At 43.6% G+C, this 7,137-nt stretch overlaps 1 long non-coding RNA gene across 1 annotated transcript; it reads left to right on the top strand.

The window, feature by feature from the left end:
* Positions 1-283: 283 nt before the first annotated feature.
* On the top strand, positions 284-1,389 carry LOC141522944 (uncharacterized). The gene is made up of 2 exons (XR_012478256.1): positions 284-372; positions 764-1,389. It is a non-coding gene; the product is annotated as an uncharacterized LOC141522944 (long non-coding RNA).
* The last annotated feature ends 5,748 nt before the right edge of the window (positions 1,390-7,137 follow it).

The following is a 7,137-nucleotide window of genomic DNA, read 5'->3' as shown; positions in this document are numbered from 1 at the left end:
TGACTTGCCCAGGGTCATACAACTAAGTGTCTGAGGCCAAATTTGAACTGAGGTCTTCCTGATTCTAGGTCCAGCTCTCTGGAACACTAGCAGAGATGCTGGCACATGATAGGTTCTCGTCAATGCTTATTAACTAACAAGTTGGAATGCACCCCCTCCTCAGGGCAGACTCTTAGAGCCCTTAGTTTCCTTAAGGGTGGTAGGCTTCCAGGGCCTATTGAAGCAGGCAGTCAAACAATCCTTCATCATTCTTACAGAATTTAGCCAGACCTATGCCCTGTTCTGGAACTGGAACATCAATTCTAGAATATGCAGGAGAGGTCACCTGGTGCTGTTCTGTTAGTCCTTCTTGGAGAGACTTGAGGCACAGAGGTACCCAGGGTCACTCCAGTCATTTGAGGAGAGCAGGCTGACACTCTCCATCCACATGTCCTGCCTCCCAGATTGGTTTGGGCTGGACTGGTCACTCTCCTCCTTCCTGATCATCTCTTCTCCCCATCCCCATTTCCCGCCCCCGACCCCTTCCTTTTTAGTGACCATTGGTGTGTCCATCTGCCAACTTTAACTTGGAGCCTGTGTCCTTCCTTCCCCCTCCCCCCACCAGTGACATCTTCTATTTTTTCCTGTGTGTGAAGTGCCTAGAGGCTAGGGCAATTAGGCCCATATGAATAGAGGTGTGTGTGGGGGTTATGAATGAGCATTATTAAGGGGATTGAAGATGATGGGTGCCTTGTCCATCACAGCCATCACTTCATTTCTGCAGTATTGATCTGGTCACATGGAGGCTGTCAAAGGAGATGAAGAGCCCTCTTCATGGTGGCTGAGCACTGACCTTGGAGACAGAAGGTCTGGCTTCAAATCCTGGCCCTGCCCAGGACTCCCCATGTGACCCTGGGCAGGCACCCACCTTGCTCTGAATTGATTCCCCTACAAGAAGAAAATCCCAACTTTGGCAAGAGTCATCCGGACAAAGTCTAATTGTGAAAAAAGCAAAGATGCTTGGGAGATTGCAGGAGAAAATCAAGCACCAGGTGGCCTTGAGGAGTCGGCCAGCTCTTGTGCCACCTTCAGCCTCAGTTTACTTCTCTAGAAAATGGGGGCCTTAAACTGGATGAGTCCAAGGTCCCAGTAGCTCTAAATTCTACCAACCCATGAAAGAGTATAAGGGGAGAGGGAGGTAAACAGGGCTTAACTTTTATATTGCTACAATTAATGGATGACCTAAGTTCACCGTAATGTAAACATTCACCATTTTAGGAATGGCCCTTTTTTCATTCCAATTTTTGTAAAAATTTGGGGCAAAGAGATCCCCTCCCAACAACACTGATGAATTTTACCATGTTCATGTGACAACTTAGAGATGGTGACAATAAAATGGACATTTATTTAGTACTTGTTATTGCCAGGCCCATTGGCAGGCACTTTACAAGTGTAACTCATTTGATCCTCACAACCCTGAAAAGTAGGGTAACTATTGGGCTACTTTTACAGATGAATAAACTGAGGCAGAGGTTAAATGACTTGCCCAGGGCATCACTAGTAAGTATCCAAGACTTCCTGAAGACTTTCACCACTGGACCACCTAAGTGCCCCATGTATACACATAACCATAGGATGTATTTGCATATAAATGAGAGCATAGTCAAAATGGTTCTTCTCCTTAAAACCATGATGCTTGCAATACTGGGGTAGGTATCAGGAAAGCAGTTGTGAATTGTGAAGCATAAGGTTGGGGGGGTGGGGCACTGTACTTAACTTCCCTTGAGAATGTAGAGATATTTATTTTAGTAGCCTTGCCCTTAGACAATTCACTTTCCTTCTTCAGGTTGTAGTTTCTCACTGCATAAAATGGTTGACTTGGAGTAGAGGAGAGGACAGAGAAGGTTCTTCCAACTCACCACACTGAGATGGCCCATCTCATCTTCAGGCACCAAAGTGGAGCAACCCTGACTACAGGATCTCCCCCCCCCGAGAAATCCTAGGGTGCTCCTCCTCCTATCTTCAGGAAGGTCCTTTGTTGGATCTGATAAGCTCTTCCTAAGCTGGCCCTTCCCACCTTTCCACTCCACTCATGCTTCCTCCTCTGACCTGTCTGCCCTTCTTCCATCACCTACCTCCAAGTCTTTTCATCATCTGTCCCTCATGTTGGGAGTACTTTCCCTTTCCTTCTCCACTGATGAATTTCCCAGACTTCCTTAAGACTTAGCTCAAATCTTCCCCATTGACTAAAGTCTTTCCCACTTCTTTCCCCCACCCCAACCTGGCTGCTCTGTTACCATCTTCTAGTCATACCTCCTCCCCCAACCCATTTCCATTTTCTCTCCTGGCATCTGAGTACACTCCCTCACTACAGTGACACTTAATAAATGCTTCACCTTCTTTCATTCATTGGTTTTGACTTATGGGGAGGAGGAGAGTTTGCAACTGCCTAACCAAGAGCTTGGAACCTAATTGATGCTTCATCAAAGCTCGAATATTTATATGAGCATTTATTGCTATGAATGGCATCGAGGGTCCTTGGGCTTGGAGGAAAGAGCTTGATCTTGGCAGCAGCCTTCTGACTGGGCCTTGGTACTGGGAGGTGGGGGTGCCCACAGCTCATGCAGCCTACCTCTGCCTTTGGAAATCCTTCCCACCTTCCAAGCATCATTCACCTACTGCCTTCAACATAAGGAATTCTTGATCTTCTCTCCCCCCACCCAGTCAAGCATGCCCTCACCCTCTTGAAATGACTTCTTATTTCTTTGTTTATGCTTTATTTTTTACCTATGTATGTCCTGAGAGGAAGCGTGACTTGGTGAATCAAGGCCCAGCCCTGGAGTTAGCAATCTTCAAGTCCTGTCCTGGATTCATCTGGCCAAGTCCCCCAAGGCCTCAGTTTGCCAGGTGACTCCCAGACTCTTAGTTGCCTAATAAGTGCTATCTGCTATGGGTAGAGTTACTTGTCTTGGTGAAACCTTAGGACCCGTCCAAAAATGTGCCTAAAGGTAAGCTCCTTGAGAGCAAGAACAGTTGAGTTTTGATTTTGTCCATGTCGTATCTAGTACTGTGCTGGTCCCTGACAGATGCTTCTGGTTTCCTCTGGCATTCTCTTCCCAGACCAGCTCAGGAGATCATGGAGAACAGGTGGTAAAGACCAATTCCTTGCTTTCTCCTATTGACTGAGGTTGGGGGCTGGGAGTAGAGGAATGTCAAGACCCCAACCTCCCCAGGAGCACAACGACACAACTATTCTTGGATTAGACTCTAATGCACTGTGGGAAGCCCTATTCCATGCTTTTTTCTCTCCCCCACACCATGTAGTGAAGCCCTCCTTCCCTCATTCTTCACTGACTCTTACTACTCTTACTACCCCCAACTCTTCCTCCAGCATCCCCACTGAACCCTGCCTGAATCATCAGAATTTTCACATAGCACCCACTGAGCATTCCTAGGAGGGCCATTAGAGCACTTGAGCATCTCCTCCACATCCCAGACTTCACCATGTCTTGGCCAGTCACTGGCCTCCCAAATGGCCACCACTACCCCTGAGATCATCACCTTAACTGGTGCCCTGCTGCCCCTTTGCCTGCTGCTTGGGTCTGCCATGGCAAGCAACCCCAGACAGTATGAAGCTGGTTTGAGATAAACAACTAGAGGTGTTGTGGATGGTGTGGGTAGAGGAGCCCAGACGAGGCCAGGGGATTCCACCCTCAGCTGTGGTCTCACCTCCTGCTCCTCACAGGAGAGAAGCCACCTCACTCACACAGCAGAGGTGTCTCAGAAAAGTGTTGGGTGAAAATGGAATTTTTTGCAAATAGACTCACATTTTAGAGGCACTTAGGGAGCTGCCTGTTAAAGAAATGCTTTTTGTAATATGAGGAGCCCTTTCCTATGGTAAACTATTTAACCTGAATTTGTTTCTGAGTCTTTTAGTTGGTCACCCTTTTATCTGTTTGGCTTTGTTTGGAGAGACAGTGAACATAAACATAAACATTATGGAGTGGGAGTAAATACTTTGTGAATTAAATAATGTTCAAACAAAGCACAATAAACTTTTCAAAGACCAGGTCCTGGCTCTAACACAGACTCTGACAAACAGCACCAAGGCCCAACATTTGAAGCAGGAGGTAAGGTCTGCTAGGTGGGCACTGCCCATCTGAGGTCTCAGACTTATCACCAGAAGTTCAGCCATCAGTTAACAGCATATATATATATATATATATATATATATATATATATATATATACATATATATGTATATATATATGGACATGTATGCCTGTGTGGCCTCAGCAGCTTGTGGAATGGACAATGGAAACCATGTGGATCTCATGTCTGTGTGACTCCAATGTTCTGGTGATGGGAACAGATGGTCTCAAGGATCCTGAAGAGCAACTCACTCTATAGACAGATGCCATCAACAAACCCTGAATGACTGATATTCTTATGATGTCCTTTTGGTCCAGTGGCCTGAGCTGACACTAATAGAACTGAAAAAGGGCAACTATTGATACTCTCATTACTTATGAAGATATACAGAAGATGCCACTTGGAAAATAAACAGCATCCTATTGAATAGGAAAGTATTAGATGTCCTGAATACTAAGCATTGTCACAACAAGGGCATTATCTCCATTCTGACAGGAAAAAACAAAGGACAGATGGTGCAATTATTCCAGAATCTTTCTGAAATCTTCTCAGAGTCTTTCCCAACGCCACTTAATTCTAGTACCTTTTCTTTATTTTTTATTGCTTGCTTTTATCCCATATAAAGCATGTTGGTTTATATGTGTTTGCTTATTGTCTCCTCCATTAGATTGGGACCATCTTGAGGGGCTCTTTTGCCTCTATTTTCCCAGCACTTAGCATAGGACCTGCTTAATAAATGTTAATTGACAGAATCTGCTGCACATATGCAGTAAACCCTCCATTGGTTTGATCAAAAAATCAAATCAAATAACGCCTACATCTATTTTATTCCAACCTATTTTGACAAAATGCCAACCTTCCAAAATGGTAGCCCAAAGCAACGCCAGTTTAGAATATAAGCTCAGTTGTAAAATGCTGTGGAAAACCCTGAGGAAAGTTGTTTTCTATGAGAAACATCTGCGTCTACATCTGGGTATTGACCTTTAATAAATCAAAAGCAATCATGACTTCAGGGACTGTGATGTGAGACTGTTAACCAACCCATCATGAAAGCCTTTGTATAAGAAAGCATGTATACAACAAACAGACATGAACGAGAACAGATCTGCTGTTGTCTCTGTGGCAACTTGGAGTCTACCGCTGCAATGCCCAATATACTATATGATGAAAATGACACCTTATCAAAAGTCTTCCTGATAGAAATACATGTTGGAGGTGACACAGTTTTAAATTCTGACCAGGATTCTGGTGGGGTGGGGTGGGGAATTTAAAACAGCAGAAAAGATCACAAGCTATGATTCCCTACCTCCAAAAGTAGTAAGATACAAACAGCTATCAATCCAGGTCTCTGCTTTGTTATATCTGAAAATATTTCTATGAAAATGGTCATACATATATCTAGAGTATCATCAATGAAAACACAAAGCAGGCACAGGCAGGCTTACTTCTCACATGACCACATCTCCTAGCAGACCGCATCTTCATAGGTATATATGAAAGTCATTGCCCTACTATCATCCACAAACTCTTTTTTTTAAGTTGACTACATAGAACAAAACTCTCCTTGAAATGTTCTCCTTGAACAAGGAATCTCTAGAACAAATTAAAATTAAACCAGATCGGGGCGGCTAGGTGGTGCGGTGGATAGAGCACTGGCCTTGGAGTCAGAAGTATCTGAGTTCAAATCCAGCCTCGGACACTTAATAATTACCTAGCTGTGTGGCTTTGGGCAAGTCACTTAACCACATTTGCCTTGCAAAAACAAAAACAAAAAAAAATTAAACCAAATTCCTTTATTTACACTATGAAAATAAGATTTTTTAGTATCCTGTTAACTACTGATGTGTTGTTCAATCATTTCAGTTGTGTCTAACTCTTTGTGACCCCATTTGGGGTTTTCTTAGGAAAGATACTAGAATAGTTTGCTATTTCCTTCTCCAGCTCATTTTACAGATGAGGAAACTGAGTCAAATAGAGTTAAGTGATTTGCCTTTGGTTATACAGTTAATAAGTTTCAGAGACTGGATTTGAACTCAGGTATTCCTGACTCCAGACTGGAACTCTATCCATTGTGCCACTTTAGTTGCCCTTCTTTTAATGCAGGAGCAGGGAACTCACTTAGTCTGGTGCTGCCATGTCAATCGAAGGCAGGACTCAAAATTCAATAAATCTAGGAGCTTTTGAGGGATGAATTAATTAAATGTTTGACAAAATATACAAGGCTAACTTTTAAGGTGAGAATTTTGTATGACCCACAAATAATGTTATAAATATCCAAGTGGCTTGTGGCAAAAAAACAAACAAACCAATGTTCCCTACCCCTGACCTAAGACATTAGATCACTGATGTCATGAAGGATATCTAGTATCCAGATAGAAGTAGAATTTCCCCTGGGAGAAGAGATTAAATATTCTTATTTGCACTGATGGAATAAAGCCCTGAAACACTGTAATGGCAGGTTAGCAGTATTTCTAATTATTTTTAAAGAATTTTGAGGAACCATCTATAAGGAAAAACAAGGAGGACAACAAAGGCAAGATACAAAGTCTGCTGCTCCCAATGGACTGAACAGCATATTGGCTTCATGCTTCAGGTGATATGTCTGAGATGGAGAGAACACCATTTACACTGTGTAGCCTATTCCAATGTGTTAGCCACTGAGCTAAGCATGTAGAAAGGTCACTTGGATTCTCACAGCCAATGCAAGGGAAGGACTGGTCTTATCTTCAGTTTACAGTTGAGGAAACTGAACCAGCATAAGAGACTTGCCAAGGTCACATAGCTATTTTGTGCCTGAGGCTGGATTTGAACTCAGAGCTTGCTGACTCCTACCCACAGAGCCACCTGACTCTCTTGAAGGTTCTGAATTAGCTGGACCCAGAATTGAAGGGGAAGAAGATGTTGGTCCGGATTGCATTTAGACAACCCAGATACTTTCACTGAGCGTCAGCAGCTCTCTGCTACAGAAGCCCTCTCTTTCACACTGAGATTCTCCTCATGCCCACG

Source organism: Macrotis lagotis, chromosome 4, assembly GCF_037893015.1.
Source record: "Macrotis lagotis isolate mMagLag1 chromosome 4, bilby.v1.9.chrom.fasta, whole genome shotgun sequence".
Lineage (NCBI taxonomy): Eukaryota > Metazoa > Chordata > Mammalia > Peramelemorphia > Peramelidae > Macrotis > Macrotis lagotis.
Note: the sequence above shows the minus strand (reverse complement) of the source record. Positions and strands in the feature narration are given on the sequence as shown.